At 41.2% G+C, this 18456-nt stretch overlaps 1 protein-coding gene across 1 annotated transcript in view; it reads left to right on the top strand.

Moving 5' to 3' along the window:
• Positions 1-977: 977 nt before the first annotated feature.
• Positions 978-18456, top strand: part of LRRC3 (leucine rich repeat containing 3) — a 39956-nt gene continuing 22477 nt past the window's right edge. Inside the window, exons 1-2 of the mRNA XM_068246951.1 lie at positions 978-1063; positions 1425-1512. The gene's annotated coding sequence lies outside the window, so the exon portion shown is untranslated. The remainder of the gene's footprint in view (positions 1064-1424; positions 1513-18456) is intronic.

Here is an 18456-nt window from a genome sequence, read left to right as displayed (position 1 = left end):
TATGACTGCATGGTGGTACAAAGCATGCTATCCGCACGCTTCTTGTCCTCATGCAAGGCCTGGGTTGTTGTGTCTCAAAGCGTGGCCTTCTCCTCCTGCGCCACCCTCCTCCTGTTCCATCACGTGTGCTGCTGCTGGGTTAGCATTACCGGTCCCTTTTCCTGGAACCTCTTATATGTATTACATTTATGACTGCATGCCGACAAAAAGCATGTTACCTGTGCAAAGAAAACAGACATTTCCCGCATTTAAAAGACAGTTTTCCCTTTGAAACTTTAAAATCGATTTTCTCAAAAACTATAAGCTCTTTTTGCTAAATTTTTTTTTCCTCTTGTACCCACTCCCAAGGTGCACATACCCTGTAAATTTGGGGTATGTAGCATATAAGGAGGCTTTACAAAGCACAAAAGTTCGGGTCCCCATTGACTTCCATTATGTTCGGAGTTCGGGTCGAACACCCGAACATCGCGGCCATGTTCGGCCTGTTCGGCCCGAACCCGAACATCTAGATGTTCGCCCAACACTAGCCTGCTCCCCCCATTTTTAATATCAATTCCAGTTCTGGTATCCTTTAAATTTGTCTCTTTAACTGTAATGGAATTCGCCAAATAGCTTCGGTGAAAATCTGCATAACCGCCCGAAGTTTGAGGATGTTTTCGCTCATCCCTAATCAAGCAAAAGTGTATTGTTAAAAAAAATAAAAAAAATACAGCACAGGAATGTTAAAAAGTCACTCAAATGTTTACCATTTTGTTATATGTTTTATATTACCATTCCAGTTTATTTTTCATTTTTAAGGATTTCCTCAGCATCTTTCCACTAATGGTCCCATGAGAATGCATTAGGTAAGTGTTACTGCGTGTCACTGTGCTGTGAGCCGTTTGCTGCTGACAGAAAAAAAAAAAAAAAAAGGCGATTTAGGCGGAATTCCTCTGACAAACACGAGACACGATCCAGTTACTGCCCCTGGGATGTCTGATTGGTTTGTGTCTACATGGGTGTTGTAGGCAAAACAGAATGGATTGTGTGAGCTCTGGAAATAGCAACAAGTACTGCTGACCAGGTGAGGGCTGCTTCTGTCCCCCCTCCTGCTGTGCACTGTACTGACACTCTGTATGGAAACTTGCACATAGCTGCTGTGGCACATTGCTGTCTTGCCTGTCAGGGCTGTTTTTGCTTCTATTGTCATGTATTTTTTTCCCCAGCAGTTTGACAGAGGCGGAGAGCAAGCTGTGATGTTAAATAACTGATAATCCTCATGCTCACTGTGATTCCCTTGGACATGTTTAGCATCAGAATCCAGCTGCTTCTGTCGCTCTTGTTACACTGGGGCAGTGAATTCCCATTTTAATTGTCATGTTTCATGCTAGAAGAATTGGCAAGTCAGACTCAGCCTGCTGATGGTTTCCCTTCTTACTGTACAGCTCCGCACAGAAGACTTTGTGAATGAATATCGCACAGGGACATGCTCTGAAGTTACAGATCAACAACACCTTCAGCAAACACCCATTGGTAAGTGCTTGGATTGGCAAATGTTTCTCTGTTGTGTGACTGCATGAATCGTGCAAGGGAATCAAACCCCGGTGCAATTTACTATTAATTTTTATAGCCATCTGGACTCAAATTCATCTGTCTTTCCAAAATATTTTGTTTCATACAGTCACATGCGTCTGTGGTCCCAGAGATATGGCTTAATATATTGTTAAATACTGTGCAAGTTTTGTGTATAGAGTAGCAATGTGCTAAACGTATAACTGAACAGTACAGTTAAAAAGACACTTGTTTTATGATATCTTCCAATGTTTTAGGATGTGTGTATTACCACAGTGCCAAGGTGCAACACTTGGGGATTTTAACTGTACCAAATATAAATATAATATATATATATATATATATATATATATATATATATATATATATATATATATATATATATATATACATACATATATATACATACATATATATATATATATATATATATATATATATATATATATATATATATATATATATATATATACACACACACACATATACATATAGTTATATAGTGATAAGCGCTATTGTTTTAGGAGAATTGTGATAGCTTTGTAAGGCATGCAAACCTGGTCCAAGACCCCTTAAACATATTTTCTATTAATGTGAAGTATCCTGTGAAGTTTCTCTGCATTTAGAACTAAAAAAAAAAGATTTAAAAAATTGTATTTTATTGCTCGTACCCGAAAGGTTATCAGCTACTAATATGAATATTTAGGTTAATATTCCCGTTTTGACAAAGCATACTATATAGTATTTTACAGCGTATAATGAAAATTTAAAAAAAAAAAGTAAGGTCCCTCTAAGGATTCACAGTAGGATTTGTTAGCACACCCTTGGTCCAACTTTATTAGAGGAAATCAATTAACTGATCATTATGGTATGGGATGTGGGAGAAAAGGTTTCTAATATTCCTTAAAGTGAACCCGAGGTGAGAGCGATATGGAGGCTGACATATTTGTTTCATTTTAAACAATACCAGTTTCCTGGCAGCCCTGCTGTTCTAACTGACTGCAGCAGTGTCTGAGGTACACCAGAAACAAGCATGCAGCTAATCTTGTCAGATATGACAATGTCAGAAACACCTGATGTGCTACATGCTTGTTCAGAGTCTTTGACTAAAAGATTTAGAGGCAGAGGATCAGAAGAAGGATAGCCAGGTAACTGGTATTGCTAAAAAGGATATAAATATGGCAGCCTCCATATAACTCTCACCTGGGATTCTCTTTAAAAGTGAACCAATACTCATCCTGATTATTTTGCTTGTTTCGTGAATAGGTTCTAATGCAACACATGTGGCAATCCTGAATGTACATGTTGGCCCCACCCCTATCCTATTTTGTGATTTCATTCCTGGGAGCGCCACAATCCCACATGATGCCACACCCACCATTTTAATTTGTGCTTATGCAGTTAGGTTGGTACATTAATACCCACAGACTGGTAGCCTCACAGTGTGCACACGTGCAGTCAGTAAAGGGGACGAACTGAGAATCAGAGCAGCTGTGGAAAGCCCCAGCCAAGTGGAAAGTGGTGGGCAGGAATGGTTAAAGGATAATAAGGCTGCTCACATACAGACTTACACTACGGGGGGAGGTTGTAGGTGCCCTTTGAGCTGACTACATTTATTCAGTTCTTCTACAAGGTTTCTGAACTTAGCAGGTATTTCCAGGTGCTTGTTTGATAACTCCAAGACAATACAGATAGCTTCAGGTGCAATAGCATAAACTATAATAAAGTTAAGTTATAATAAAGTTAAGTAAGGTCTGCCATTAAAAAAAAAAAAAAACTTGACATTGCTACTTAAAATTTAAAAGCTTACAAAAGTCTTACCTCATTCTATTACAGTACCACATTAAGAGCCAAAGAACTATTTAAGTAAACTTCTCAAGTAAAAAAGTGATTTCCTTGTCAATTACCACCTTCCTGTTCTGCTGATCAGAGGGAAGGTGTGGCTGCTGTTATAGCCAGAATATGAATATATGGGGATGTGAGAATGATGCAGCAGATGGCTTGACAATGTGGGAGTGAGGCAATGGATCTTGGGAAGGGATGATGGGTGTGGTGTGGGGGGGAGGAGTTTGGGACAGTGGTAATTAAATCATAGCTCAGAGGTGCTTCGTCTCCATGGACTGTCTGCCCAGATGGTAGGGTGCATCACCCCAAAGATGAAGACTCTCAGTGGAGAGTATAGGGGAATTTGGGGAGGTGAGGTGCACAGTTAGGTTAGTTGGGGTGATAGAGAAGGACAGGTAGACGACAAAAAAAAAACAAAAAACAAAAAAACAGAATTACACAGAATTGGGCTTTAATTTTGGTATTCTATTTATATGTAAATAGTATAAAATACTACAAATGAGCATTTAATTTGTGTTATTGTGGTACTACATTGGCTAGTTTGTGAAAAACACACACAAAAAAAAGTATAAGTCTTGTTTTATTGTTGCAATTAATGAGACTTTTACAAAAGCCTTTGGCCTGCTGTCTGGTTGGCCTTATTTGGAGCTACTAAAAATAAAGTTGAGCTATTTTCTTTACTTCAAAGCAGTAGAACAAGACCCTTTTTGACTGAGGCCTTGGACCCACTAGGAGTGCTTTTTTTTTTTTTGGGTGCGCGGGCGATCGGCAAAGGCTACATAAGTGGATCCCTAGGAGGGTGGTCCCTCTAGAAGGGTTGCGATTGCAGAGCGACCGCAAAATGCTGCTTGCAGTATTTGGGAGTGGTCCCAGAGCAATCATATCAGTAATTTCAGCAGCTAAAATCGCAGGGAAATTGTGACACCTCTGCAATTTGGCAAAGCGATTTGACGCAAAGCAACTGTACTGGGTCCCAGGCCTAACAAAGCTTACCAATCACACCAGCAGGAACAGCTCCAAACAAGAACCACAGACTCATATGTATTAATTTCCATATAAAATGTAACCACTTGAGGACAAGCAGTTTATACCCCCTAGTGACCAGGCCATTTTTTACAATTCTGCACTTCACAACGTTAACAGTTTATTGCTCGGTCATACAGCTTAGCACACAAATAGAGCTTTCTTTTGGTGGTATCTGATTGCTGCTGCTATTAGGTTTTTTTTTTATTAATGAAAAGAGACCGAAGTTTTGTATTTTTTTTTTTAATTCCCCCTCCCCCCCACCCCTTTTTAAATTGGCCCTACACTACAATACATAAACTACATCATGTATACTGTACATAGACATTTGGCTATGATAGGAATTAGATTGTGAGCCCCTTCTAGGGACAGTTAAGTGACAAGCAATACTCTGTGCATCGCTGTGTTAGATGTCAGCGCTATATAAATGATTTTTCTTTTAGAAGAAAACAAAACATTGCTGTGCCCCTCTGTGTTTACAGACGGGAGCTCGCGTTCGTGCGAACTCTCGTCTAATCTCACTCCTCGCGAGTTTACCCCATATGACGTCGCTGAGGGACAACAGAGCCACTCTATGGCCATCAAGCGGCGTTAGGTGGTCACAGAGAGGTCATTGAACGATTCAAATAGAAAGGATCTACTCTTAAAGGGCAATTCCACATTTATTAAAAATCTGCATAACATTTCTGTGTTAAACAAAGTCCTTTGTAATTCAGTGAGTTTACTGCACAGAACCAATAGGTACATCGGAGGGGTGGATGCCCGACACCCAGTAAATGGGGGTGGAAGATGATGCCTGCGTTTTTACCAGGCAACCATTTTCACAAACACTTCCCCCCTAACCTAACATGTATGATTTGTCCTGTATGTACCGTCCTGTCACCCGACTTCCACTCACCCCACCACCACCAACTATTGCAGGTTTGATTTATCTTGCATATACTGTATGTGAAGCTGTCATTGTTTGCAAGCTTGGTCTGAGCAAATAAATAAAGTAGTTAAAGGGACAGTGCTTGGACTGTCTTTGTGTACCTTACTGTACAGAACATCCCAGCATTCTCATCCTTCTGTTTGGTTCATATGGGAGGGACAAATACAGATTCGGTAGAATATCCTTAAGGTGTTCCACTACACTCAGCGTGATCACAATATTGCAAGGATATAATTCATCAAAAAAGTCAATAAACTACTACAGTTTTATTTGTACAAAACTTCAAAGCAACATATAAACCCACCCTGGGTCTGGAGTTGTCCACAAGATGACCTGGTTTATCTGGGTGGTGCTTTCAAGTTCCAGACTTTATGTTGTGCCCATGCCCTATAGTTTATTTATTGCTGTTTTTATTGGGAGCTTTTTGATTGTACAATAGCCTTGAGGAAGAGCAATCGTGCTCAAAACAAACTGGTGTGGTCTTATAAATTTTGTACAACTAAAAAACTCCCAATAAAGGTTTATTAAGGCTTTATGAGCACATTTTACTGAAGTCTGTTTTTTGATCATATTTAACCCCCTGGCAGTAACCCCGACCTGAGCACGGGCTCCGCTTTTTCAGCTAATAGCGGTAAGCCCGTGCTGCCTAAAAACAGCACGTGCATTCTTTCGAGTGCTGATCATGCGCGGGGCCCAGGCTTCTCCCCAAAGGCTTTCTACCTTTGCTCTGGCGGCCAGGATCCCCATGTCCCCGCTATTCTTCTGGGGAGCCGGCGGCCAATCAGTGCGGTGGTTGCGGCGTGACGATGTAGGGGTAGCAGAACCCTTTTTTTAGGCGTAGGAAATAGAAGTGAGGTGTGTGTGTGTGTGTGTGTGTGTGTGTGTGTGTGTGTGTGTGTGTGTGTGTGTGTGTGTGTGTGTGTGTGTGTGTGTGTGTGTGTGTATTTCATTTATTTTATGTACCGTATATTCTGCCGCCTGCACCGACTTCTGACTGGATTTTGACTACTCTCTGCCTGCCTTATTTGTACAGTTTCACAATTTAAGTTTACTCATAAATGTAATCAATTCAACAAATGTGTGTTTTAGTCTTTTATTTATATGCAGAATGTCTACCAGGCTTTTATTCTGGCATATTTTGATGAGTTATGACTTATGAATTGGAGGCCTAAAACTCTTGGAAAAAATTGTACCGCTTTTGACTCATAATTCCAGTCAGAAATGCACCGCCAGGGAGGTTAATACCAAATACACTCTAAATTATTTATTAAAGAGAGAATGTTTATGTGTATTTGAAGTTTTGTAGTAATAATAGAAAAAAAAGTTTTTTGTTGCAATAGTTTGACTTTCTCTTGCAATATTGTAGCTCAAGATTTATGCAGAAGTCTGAACAAATCAGGTAGCGATTTACATGTATCCCAGTAACAAACATTTATTGCAACAGCCAATTCATTGCATGCAGAAGTGTGCATATCTGATAAGTTATACAACAGAAAAATCCCTGCACTCTGCTTATAGTGTGTCCTGGAGCACAGATAATCATAAGATCAAAAAAGCACCAACTATTATGGCCCACCAAAAGCACCACACATGTATTAACAAAAAGTATAACAATTTTATTAATGCAGTAATTACACTAAAGAGTAAGCATAAAATCAATTAAAATAATCCTCTCCAGCAATATAAATGACCATATGTACATCACAATAGAATAGAGCTAGGAATAATTATAATAAACACCCAAGGTTCTCAGTATTGAGCCGCCTAGGGGTGTAGAACCCGGGCTCTATAGCATTGACCAAACATACGTGAATACTTATATAAACTCAATATGAGTGACCTAATAGTAAATATAGAGATGCAATCAACTATATATATTATATATCAATAACGTGCAAACAAATGCAAAACCCAAATGACCAAGTGCTGTGAACAAGAGGCGATGAGGAGACCAACGTGTGTAGAAGGTGCACACAGATCAATACTGTACCCGGTCCAGGAATATTATATTAACCAAGAGTGGAGAGGAGGAGGAGGAGGAGGAGGGAGCCCCGGCGGACGGCTCCACTGGTATCACGGCAAGTCACGCCACTTTTTCAAGAGATGCAGGGGAAGCTCCTGGGCCTTTTCCACTCTTGGCCAATATAATACTCCTGGACCGGGTACAGTAGGCATACACGACATACACTTTATGAATCACAGCTCAACCGCAGTGCATTTGTGATAGTGGAAAATAAAAGAAACATGATTGGATCGCAAATCGCATGGCTTTAAAAAAAAAAAAAAACAGTTAGTGCATGGGGACTTACATTTGATTCCCTCAGTCAGTGAAGATATACATGCTAAGCAGTAAAATGGAATTCTCATAATTCTCATCTCAAATTTAAAAAATTCCTTTCAGCCAGTCCTGAGGTTTAGATAACCTAACAGCACAGAACAGCCAGCATATGCTCTTCTGCTCTATTCTATGACCCCACTGTGCACTATAATATATTATGAACAAAGCCGCTCTCCCACCCTGCTGATAGGCCAGCAGAGGTCAGCAGCTGACTGATACACGTCTCTCCTCTTCCAAGCAAGATATACAGTGTTCACAGTGCAGCCCCCCCTTCCCAACTCTTTCAGCAAACTATGCACTCACATCATGAACTAATATCAAGACAGACCCAGGAAGTGTCTGATAGGCTCAGAATAAAAATGCATTGAATTATTCTTTACTGAGCAGTGGGAGCTCCGAGCTTCTGGATCAGATGGTGCTTTTTTCTATATTTAATGTCAGTTTTATATGAAAAGACTTGCCATTCAATAAAGCAAAGGGGCCCCTATATAAAAATGGGTGGATGTGTGTGTGCGCGCGAGAGAGAGAGCGAGCGCGAGCAATAGAGCAAGAGAGACAGAGAGTGAGTGCGAGAGAGCGAGCGCAAGAGAGCGAGAGAGAGAGCGAGCACGAGAGAGCAAGCTGGAGAGAGAGAGAGCGCGAGAGAGAGAGAGAGAGAGAGAGAGAGAGAGAGAGAGAGAGAGAGAGAGAGAGAGAGAGTGTGTGTATACGTGTGTGTCTCTGAGTGTGTTTTTGCAGATCTATTTTTGTTTTGAATTTCGTTTTCATTATGTTTAGTGTACAAAAAGGCTTTATTAGAAAACACAAAAAATAAGAAAAAAGTTAGGACTAGAGTGTCCAGTCAAACTGAGTCCAAAGACTCAAAATCATATACAGGATACAATTCTCATCCATATACATATGCAGGCTAAAAAAGACTTTAGTCTTCCACATAAGCAGATAAGCAACTGCATAAATGAGTATAATACAGTGATAATAAAAGTCAAACTTCAGTCCCAGAGACATTTTGTGTAACAATAAAGCCCAACCCAACAACAAAGCAACAAAGTTCCAGGCAAAAAGTCTGCCATATTGGTGTTGATATTTTATTTTAGGAGGGCAAAGACAGTTAAGTTACATAACAAGAGGTGTACCTGAGCTGGGGTAAAGTCAAGTTGGTTTTTCTCTTGAGAATAGGAAAGAACATGATATAGTCTATCTGTATCACTAATCAGACCCACTCAGGTTTGAAATTGGTCAAGCGACAGAGCAGGAGTCTTTCAATGAAATGCTATCACCCAATTAGCTGCATTTTAACCGTTGAAAAGCTCAAGGGACATTGAGGAGCAGCAGTGTACAACTGAGCCTGAGGGATGACTCACGAAGGGGTACACGTGCTAAAAAGGTTGAGAACCACTGGCCTAGGCTAAGAGTTTCATCAAAGAAGCGATAGAGCCAATAAGTGATCCTAGGATGTTAGCCCTCATAATTGACTCAAATGCCTTGACCAGGTCAAGGCTCAGAAGCACCAAACTATTATTTGTCAGCAAGGTGTATTGTACAATATTCATTGCTAATATAATGTCTACAGGCTGTCTAGCAGGGATAAACCCTGTTTGGGAAGTGGAGACTAAAGAGGGGATGACTTGAATAAGGGCTGGTACACACTAAGGCCCAGTGCACACCAAAACCGCTAGCAGATCGTCAAAACGCTAGCGGTTTTGGGAGCAGAGAGCAGATATTTGGCTGGGTGCACACCAAGCGGATTTTGTATGCGATCCACCAGCTGCATCAGCCAGTGAAAACGCTTGGCTATTGTATTTCAATGTGTGGTGCACACCGGCGGTTTGAGGTTTTTTAGCAAACCGCAAACGCGCAGCAGGAGGCGCGTTTGCGGCTTGGCAAAAATCTCAAACCGCCGGTGTGCACCATCCCATTGCAATACATTAGCCAAGCATTTTTCCAGGCGGATGCGGCCGGCGGATCGCTCCAAAAACCGCTCGGTGTGCACTGGGCCTAAGAGCGGTTCTGAGAGTTTTTAAAAATGCTTGCTCTTTAAAAATTGCTTGTCTAGTGTATTTTAATAGGATGGTGCACACCAGAGCAATTCATTTTTTCCCCAAACGCAAACTTGGGTCCTGCAGCATTTTTGCAGATTTCTGAGGTGATTCAAAATCAATGTTAAGCATAGGAAAGTGGAAAATCGCTCTGAATAATGCTAAATCACAGCGATTTTTCCGAGCGTTTTTGTTACAGAAGCTGTTCAGTTACAGCTGTACTGTAACAAAATATAAAAACGCTACACCAAAAACGCTCCAAAAAAAAAAACACTAGGCGATCAAGGTTTCAGGACGTAGATTCTACGTCCTTATTAGCCCCTCTGTGTGTTCTAGGCCGTAGAATCTACGTCCTGCATTAATTCCCGCTGTCTGCCGCCGTGCATGCACATGCGCTCCTGCGTGTGCATGTGACACTTGTGCACAGTCACGTGAATGGTCAAGAGAATGATTGTTGCTGCTATCAATCATTCAATAAAGTTAGAAAAAAAGTTGTACAAGTAAAAAAAAAAAAAAAAATTAAAGTGACCGTCCCAATAAAATAAAAAAGTATTTTTTTTTAATTCCCCATTAATTTTTAACCCAAAATTAGCCTATTAACCCCTACAATACCTAAACCTGTTTATAAATGGATGCAATCACTAGGGTGAAAGTTTCAGGCCCCAATGCTCTACAGATGTAACGCTCTGCCATTGCCTAGTGATGCATCTGTACAGCTTTATGCCTCCTGAACTGTCGCCCTAGCGAACACATTCGATCACCACAGACACACAGACTGGGGATAATGGTCCGCCACATGCTCAGCTAGAATAAAATGTGGCATATGGGGTATCATTTTAATTAGGAATGGGCCAAATAATTTATTTGTAAATGTTTTATAACTGTGGGACGTGTGATGTGAAAATTGGGGAAAGGGGGGGGGGGGGGGGTCTGGATTAAAAAATGTTTGTTTTCTGCATTTACGCCTAATTTTTCCCAATAAATGGACTATAAAACAAAATAGTTTGGGGAGAAAAATATATTACCCAAAGAAAGCCTACATTGTACTGAAAAAAACAAGACATGTATCACTAAGATGGCATAGATAATTAAAAAGTTCCTGCTGTATCAAAACTATACAGCTAAAGTGTCAAAAATGTCAGGAACTTTAAGGTGTAAAAACCGTGGAACAAGAACCAGCTAGGCATGCTTAAAAAACAAAAAAAACAAAAAAACCACTAGACACATGCCTAGAATCGCCTTAAAAAAAAATCACTTTAAAAATCGCTAAGCGTTTGCTTTTACGCTAGCTGTTTTTGGTGTGCACTGGCCCTAAGTCTGCTAAAAAGTATTTTAGCAAACAGCTTGAAAAGTATGAAAAGGTGACTGAAGGTCTTATAATAAAGCTCTGAATACCCATCAGGCCCAGGGGAATTTTAATTTTTAAGACTTTGGTTTGCCCGTCGTTTTCATTATGTTTAAAAATGTTTTAACAAACCATCAGTTTGTTTATTGTATCATTATTTCATTTATTTTATGGACTTAGGCATATCCTGTATGAAGTTCAGAATATAAATGTTTTATAACACCATGTGTGGCACCGTGGCTAAAAGGGTAGGCAATCTTTCCCTGCTACATTGGGATACTAGGTTCAAATTTCACTTACTTCCTGTTCGCGTACTGTGAAGATAATGTGTGAGGACATCTTGTGGCCAAATTTTAAAAATTTACACCTACATCATTTTTTCTTTCAATTAACATACAGTATATATACACAATTAAAATTAACCCCTCACCTTCCCCCGCTCTCCCATAGTTACAAAAAAAACACATTTGCATATTAAAACAAAAGAATATAAATAATATAAAATAATACATAAATAGTTACCTCTGGGACTGAACTTTTTTTGAATATGTATGTCTTGATGGTATATTACTGGGTTTTTTTTTTTCTTATATAGGTTTGTAATTCGTGATGGACGCAAAACAGAAAAAATACACCTTTATTTACAAATAAAATATTGTCGCCATACATTGTACTAGGGGAATATTTTAAATGTTGCAATAACAGGACAAATGGGCAAATAAAATGTGTGGGTTTTATCCACAGTAGAACATTTTATTTTAAAAATATAATGGTCGAAAACTTACAAATAGTTTTTTTCCATTTTGTTCTCCTTATTCCTGTTAAAATGCATTTAGAATTAAATAATTCTTAGCAAAATGTACAACCCAAAGAAAGCCTAATTGGTGGCGGAAAGGGGAGGAGCGGTGAAAGGTGAACATTGCTCTGGACCTTAAGGGAAAAAACCCTTAGTGGTGAAGCTGTTAAAAAGCATTTTAATTTATAAAAGGGAAAATATCACCTAGGACAGGGGTGTAACTAGAAGTCACCGGGCCCCTCTGCAAGAATTTGAGCCGGCCCACCCACCCCCGAGTGCCCGCTCAGGGCCGTTTTGGGGGACAGGAGGGGTCGCAGCATGAGGGGAAAGCGTGGCCGCACATCCGCGTGGAAGGGGGACAGTCACCCCCTCCCATACCTCGGGATCTCCCCTCAGCGCTCCCCTCCTGCATCTATCACTGGCAGCGGCAGCAGGCAGGACACATGCCTCCATCCACCGCCGGAGGTTCCGCTCTCTAAGTGTCTGATGCTACTTCCTGTTTAAACAGGAAGTAGTGCGAAGCACTTAGAAATCGGAACCTCCGGCGGTGGATGGAGGTATGTATCCAGCCTGCTGCTGCTGCCAGTGATAGATGGAGGAGGGGAGAGCCCGAGGTGAGGGAGGGGGGGGGGTCTGTCTCCACTCCCCGCTGATGTGCAATGCTCTCCCCTCATGCTCCGACCCCTCCTGCCCCCCCCCCCCCAATGGCTCAAAGCGGGCCTCGTGCCCTCCCGCAGGTGCTGCATCCCCTATTGTTTACGCCCCTGACCTAGGAGAAAACTTAGGAGGGGCCCACAGTGTGAAAGGACCCTGAAAGGAATGGTTGACTGACACTTTGCTTTTAGTAGGCACATGCATTATACTGGATACCAAAATATCTAAATATAATATTACATACTTGCATACGAATAAGAATACAATCAAATGTTTAAAATATTGTTGATAAAAATATGTTATTAAATTAAATAATAAAATGCTGTACATATTCCCTTTAATTTAGCTTACAGGTAGTTAGTGAAAAAATTACTTGATAGTGTCCGAGTCATCCTCTTAATTGCATAGCAATTGACAGGTTCAGAATTTCATTTTAATAGCTAGGACAGATCCAAATGTCAGCATGTTTCTAGTGAGTGCTGTGTTCTGAAGGAAAATATTCATTAGCGTATTGGTACAATTATACAGAGTATAAAGATTACACAGTGAGAGGTCTCCTAAGAAAAGGAGCAGTTATACCTCAGCTCATTGAGCTTGAATATAATTCAAACAACAAAGCAGGTTAGATTTAATACTATACATATACATGTTTAAAGAAAGCAGGATCACCATCAGAGGGTAAAGGCTATTCTCCCATAAAAAGGCCGAAGGTACAAGGCACAATTTATTTTTTTTGCAGAGGTCCAAGAAGTTCTCTTAAAGAGAGTCTGAAACCTATATTAAAATAAAAAGACAGATACTTACCTAAGGAGGAAGGAACGTGTCTGAGTTCCCTCGCTCCCCCATTAGCAGTCCATGACCTGACCAATTTGGTTGTGGACTGCTCTCTTCCGGGTTGGCGAGACTTCGGCAGCCTTCAGGAACCACTTGGGCTTCCGAAGACAAGCCACTCCGCACTATGCACACGCACGAGCTCCCTCTCTGGCGCACTCACATATGCGCAGTACAGAGCCGCTCTTCGGAAGCCTGAGCACTTCCGAAGACTGTCAAAGTCTCCGGCGGCGGGAGATTCAAACCGTGGAACCTGTGGGAGAACGAGGACACCGGGAGGAGAATGGGAAGGCTCATTAGGACCCAGAGCTTTCCCTCTCCTTGGGTAAGTATCTGTTTTTATTTTAATATAGGCTTCATATTAACTTTAAAGAAAACCCAAGGGGAAAAGAAATTTATGAGAACAACAATTATGTCTATCCTCCTACTCCTGAAAGTGTCCCAGAAGCTAAAATATATGAATTATTGACTTTTTTTTTTTTTGCTAACTATCCCCTATACTCAGAAGATTTTTCATTGGCTGGATAGTGTATTGGGTTAAGGGCTATGGCTTCAATTCATCAAGCATTACCGCATTCGGTAATGCTGAAAACAGCTGACTTAACGAAGCACTTTAGAAAATGTTAATTCATCAAAGCTGTTACCGAATGAGAAGCTGAAATGACACAGCAATGAGATAAATTACCGACATGTGCTCAACAAATGTTAATTCATCAAGGTTCCCACATTCGATAACACATTCGGTGTTTATCTCAAGCTCTCCCCTGTCGTTACAGGCTTCGAAAGCCTTCTGTGTGAATGTTTTCATGATTAGCAGGAGCAGGCAGCCAATAGAAACAGCCCCTGTTCTCCTGCAAGTGCAGCTGATAGGTCACACAGGCTTCTCCACACAAGCTTTCAGACCCCCCAAGCAGTGAGCAGAGAGAACGGGTCAAAATATATCCCCAGATTCCCTTCGGTGGTGTAACCCTTTCAGGCCCTGTTTGATAATGCAAAGATGCTGGTGGTGAAATCACCAAGCATGGCATTTGTAATGTCTCCAGGAAGTTCATCTACGTTGTGGCAAATAAATAAAATGTTAAGAAAGACTGATCGACAGATTCAGAGCAGCAGAGGCAGTATAAATAACAGTAACTATAACACCTTTACATCTAAAGGGATGTCTGGATGCCTTCTATTGTTATCAGCTTGTAACAACACATGGACATTCCAAGCTGCTCTGCACCACTCTGCTGTTATCGAACAGCCTTTGATGAATTGAAGCCTAGTAGTTCGGTAACTTAACGAACCTCTACCACACATGGGAAAATATTGATGAATTAGCACAGTGAAGTGTAAAATACCGAATGCGGTATTTTAAGGACTGGGGTTTTGTTATCGAACACCCTTTGATGAATTGAAGCCTATGTCTCTGACACAGGAGACCAGGGCTCGAATCTCAGCTCTTCCTGTTTAGTAAACCAGCACCTATTTATTAACCCTCCTGGCGGTTTATCAAAATCCGCCAGGGGGCAGCAAAGTCATTTTTAAAAAATGTTTTTTCTTTTTTCATGTAGCGAGACAAGGTCTCGCTACATGATAGCCGCTGCTCAGCGGCATTCCCCCAGCCCCTCCGATCGCCTCCGGCGATCGGAGATCAGGAGATCCCGTTCAAAGAACGGGATGTCCTGGAGGGCTTCCCCCGTCGCCACGGCGACGGGCGGGATGACGTCACCGATGTCGTGACGTCAAAGGGGACTCCGATCCACCCCACAGCGCTGCCTGGCACTGATTGGCCAGGCAGCGCACAAGGTCCGGGGGGGGGGCGGCCGCGGCGAATAGCGACGGCGATCGCATTGCACACGCAGCTAGCAAAGTGCTAGCTGCGTGTAGCAAAAAAAATTATGCAAATCGGCCCAGCGCGGCCTGAGCGGTGCCTTCCGGCGGCATAGCCCGAGCTTAGCTCGGGCTTACCGCCAGGAAGGTTAAGAGACCTTAGGCAGGACTCTGTAACACTGCTACTGCCTATAGAATGTGCCATAGTGGCTCCAGTTCTGACGCTTTGAGACTGCCTAGAGAAAAGCACAATATAAATGTTCTTTGTCTTGTCTTCTTTGCAGAAAAGAGTTCTATGGCTGTATTTGCTTATCTGTGAGGATTATGCTATAGTCCGACTAGGTTCGGACTGGAGAGAAACTGTCACTTGCAACCCTAAAACTTTAACTCTTTCAGGTAGAAAAAGAACAGAAGGAGCAAACTAGTTATTTGTATGCTTGGCACTGTACAGACACATACCATATCTATCTCATCATGACACGCCACCTTGGGTACACTTCAAGTGCCCTATATGTGGCACAATTTTTTTTCTTACTGATTCTGATGATAGCTGTGACAGAAATATGGAAATATTAATCAATTTTATGACTATTTAGGTCTATACCTACTTATGCTGGATACACACAATGCGTTTTTTCGGTTACGGTCAATTTCCTGTCCGAACAATTTTTCACAATGTGATTTTTCAGTTGATTTCCCACTCGATTCTCTAATGTTTTCTCATTTATTTACGTTCACTTTTATGAGAAATCGATCAGAAAAACGATTGAAGATCAAATCAGACATGTTGGAAATTATCTACCGAACCACCTATCTGCTGGAAAAAAAAAATAAAAAAAAAATTATGGTGTATTCACAGCATTACATTACTTATTCAAATATTCTGTCCACTCTGGCATGGCCAGTATAATGTCTGCTACTAGCCACGTACTGGAATGCTCAGTAGCCCGGTCCCTCCTCTCTTCCTGGCTAATCAGCCAATCAAACTAAAGCAAATACATGACTTGTGTCCCAAAGACCTGATCATATGATTGTATTGTCAAGTGCCATTTTTATTACTGGTTTGCCAGAAATAGTGGAGCAATCCGCTTCCAAAAATGTCAGCGTGCGACTCGCATCTAAGCTGTTCTAAGTGGCGAGCATCATCTCAAGTGCTGGTACCAGCTAATAATATATGGTGCAAGCCTAATATCATTAACAGGGCAGGTAATTACATTTTATACAAAATGTATACAATGGAGCAAAAATAAATACCTTTAAAGATCTCTTTATATAATTTGCCTGGGTCTCTGCGTCCTGTTTTGTCCCTGTGTCAGTGCTTTTTTGCACTGCACATGTGCAAGGAGGGACGCAGAGACACTCAAGAGAGCTGGGGGGGATGACGGGGGGCAGAGGAGGACGGGTCCCAAAGGGGGGCGGGCCTGTGCGCGCGCGCATGTGTGGTGCACGCTGTATGCGCTTGGCTAAGCTAAGAGAGAGAGACCAGTGCGGGGGGGGGGGGGGGGGGCTTAGGACTAGTAATATATAAAATAATTGAATGATTAAATATAATCATATATAGTAAGTTCATAAGATTTATTGTGGAGAACAATGTGGACTGGGCAACATTGCCTCAAAATTAAATAAATAATAACTAAACAGTTTTCATGTCAATAAATGAATAAGGTTATAGGTTATATATAAAAATATAACCTCATCTTAACCACTTCAGGACCATGCATATTAAAATCTACGTCTTGTCTATGCTAGTTTCTGACACATTGTAGATTTTTTTTTTTATACTCTATTTTATAAATGAATAAAGCAAGAACAGCTTCCATCATTCAATCATTATACATAAAAGAAGAAAATAGGGACAAATCTGCAGGTACATCATATGCTAAGTGAGAATCTATACATTATACTCAACAAAGTGCAACAGTGTATCTAAAAGAATAAAACATGACCGATTTGCTAGATATTATATCACTCAAACTAATATTGTCAGACGTGTGCAAGAGTTTAGGAACATATAACCCCACTTAAACATTGTAGATTTTTACTTGTGTACCAATCTTGTGTACTTTGACAGCTGACACCCTCTGGAATGAATGAGGAGCGATTTTGATTGGCTCCTGATCACTAGGAACGCATAATTATCACTTTTTCGCTTAAAATCCTAATTTCTACCTCTATTTAGTGCCCCTGCAATGTACCTAAAAAAAGAAATAATCTACATAATTTTGACATCTCTGCACAGACAACATATAGAATAATCAGTTTCTGAAAGTTTTACTGCTGCAATTTGAGAGATTTACATATTTTTGGTTGAATTTTTTTTTTTTTTTAAGCATATGATTTTTTTAAAACACAAGCAAATTCCAGATTTACAATAATTAAAGAGAGTCTGAAGCGAGAATAAATCTCGCTTCAGACCTCATAGATAGCAGGGGCACGTGTGCCCCTGCTAAACCGCCGCTATCCCACGGCTTAACGGGGGTCCCTAATCCCCCAAATCCCCTCGTTTCAGCGGGGGAGCGCTTCCTGGTTGGGGCAGGGCTAACCGCCGCAGCCCTGCCCCACGCGCATCTGTCAGCGCGTATCTCCGCCTCTCCCCCGCCCCTCTCAGTCTTCCTTCACTGAGAGGGGTGGGGGAGAGGCGGCGATGCGCCACTGATGGACGCGACTGGAGGCAGGGCTGCAGCAGTTAGCCCTGCCTCCAGGAGCGACCAAGTCTGCGACCAAGTGTTGCAGTGGGGGTTTGGGGGTGAAGGGACCCCCGTTTAGCGGTGCTATAGCAGCGGTTTAGCAGGGGCACACATGCCCCTGCTAACCATGAGCTCTGAAGCGAGAATTATTCTCGCTTCAGAGTCTCTTGAAGTGATATAATAAGAAAGCCCTATTTGTCCTGAAAAAATAAACTAAATATGTTTGGGTAGACTAAAAATTGCCCAAGATCAATCAACTTTAGCAAAGGCATAATAGAATTATACAATTTGGCTTGGCCCTGAAGTGGTTAAACAATAATAGACCCCAATCGTAGAATTATGAAGCGGTTGTGTTAATGTGCTACATTTTTTTATCCACTTAGTATACCATTGTAATGCCAATGACAGTCAAATATCATTGACATGCAGATAAAGCCATTTCATACAAAAAAAATACCAGCAACAGGCAGTTTTACGTATGACACGAAATTTCCAATTCTGTAACAAGAACAGGTTGATATCAATGAAGTAAAAATACTACCAACAGAAGTCAGACATCATGTAAATGGCATGTAGATATTACTAACAGAAGAACGATACCAAT

This window comes from Hyperolius riggenbachi, chromosome 7, assembly GCF_040937935.1.
Source record: "Hyperolius riggenbachi isolate aHypRig1 chromosome 7, aHypRig1.pri, whole genome shotgun sequence".
Classification (NCBI taxonomy): domain Eukaryota; kingdom Metazoa; phylum Chordata; class Amphibia; order Anura; family Hyperoliidae; genus Hyperolius; species Hyperolius riggenbachi.
This window is presented reverse-complemented; position numbering and strand designations above follow the sequence as displayed.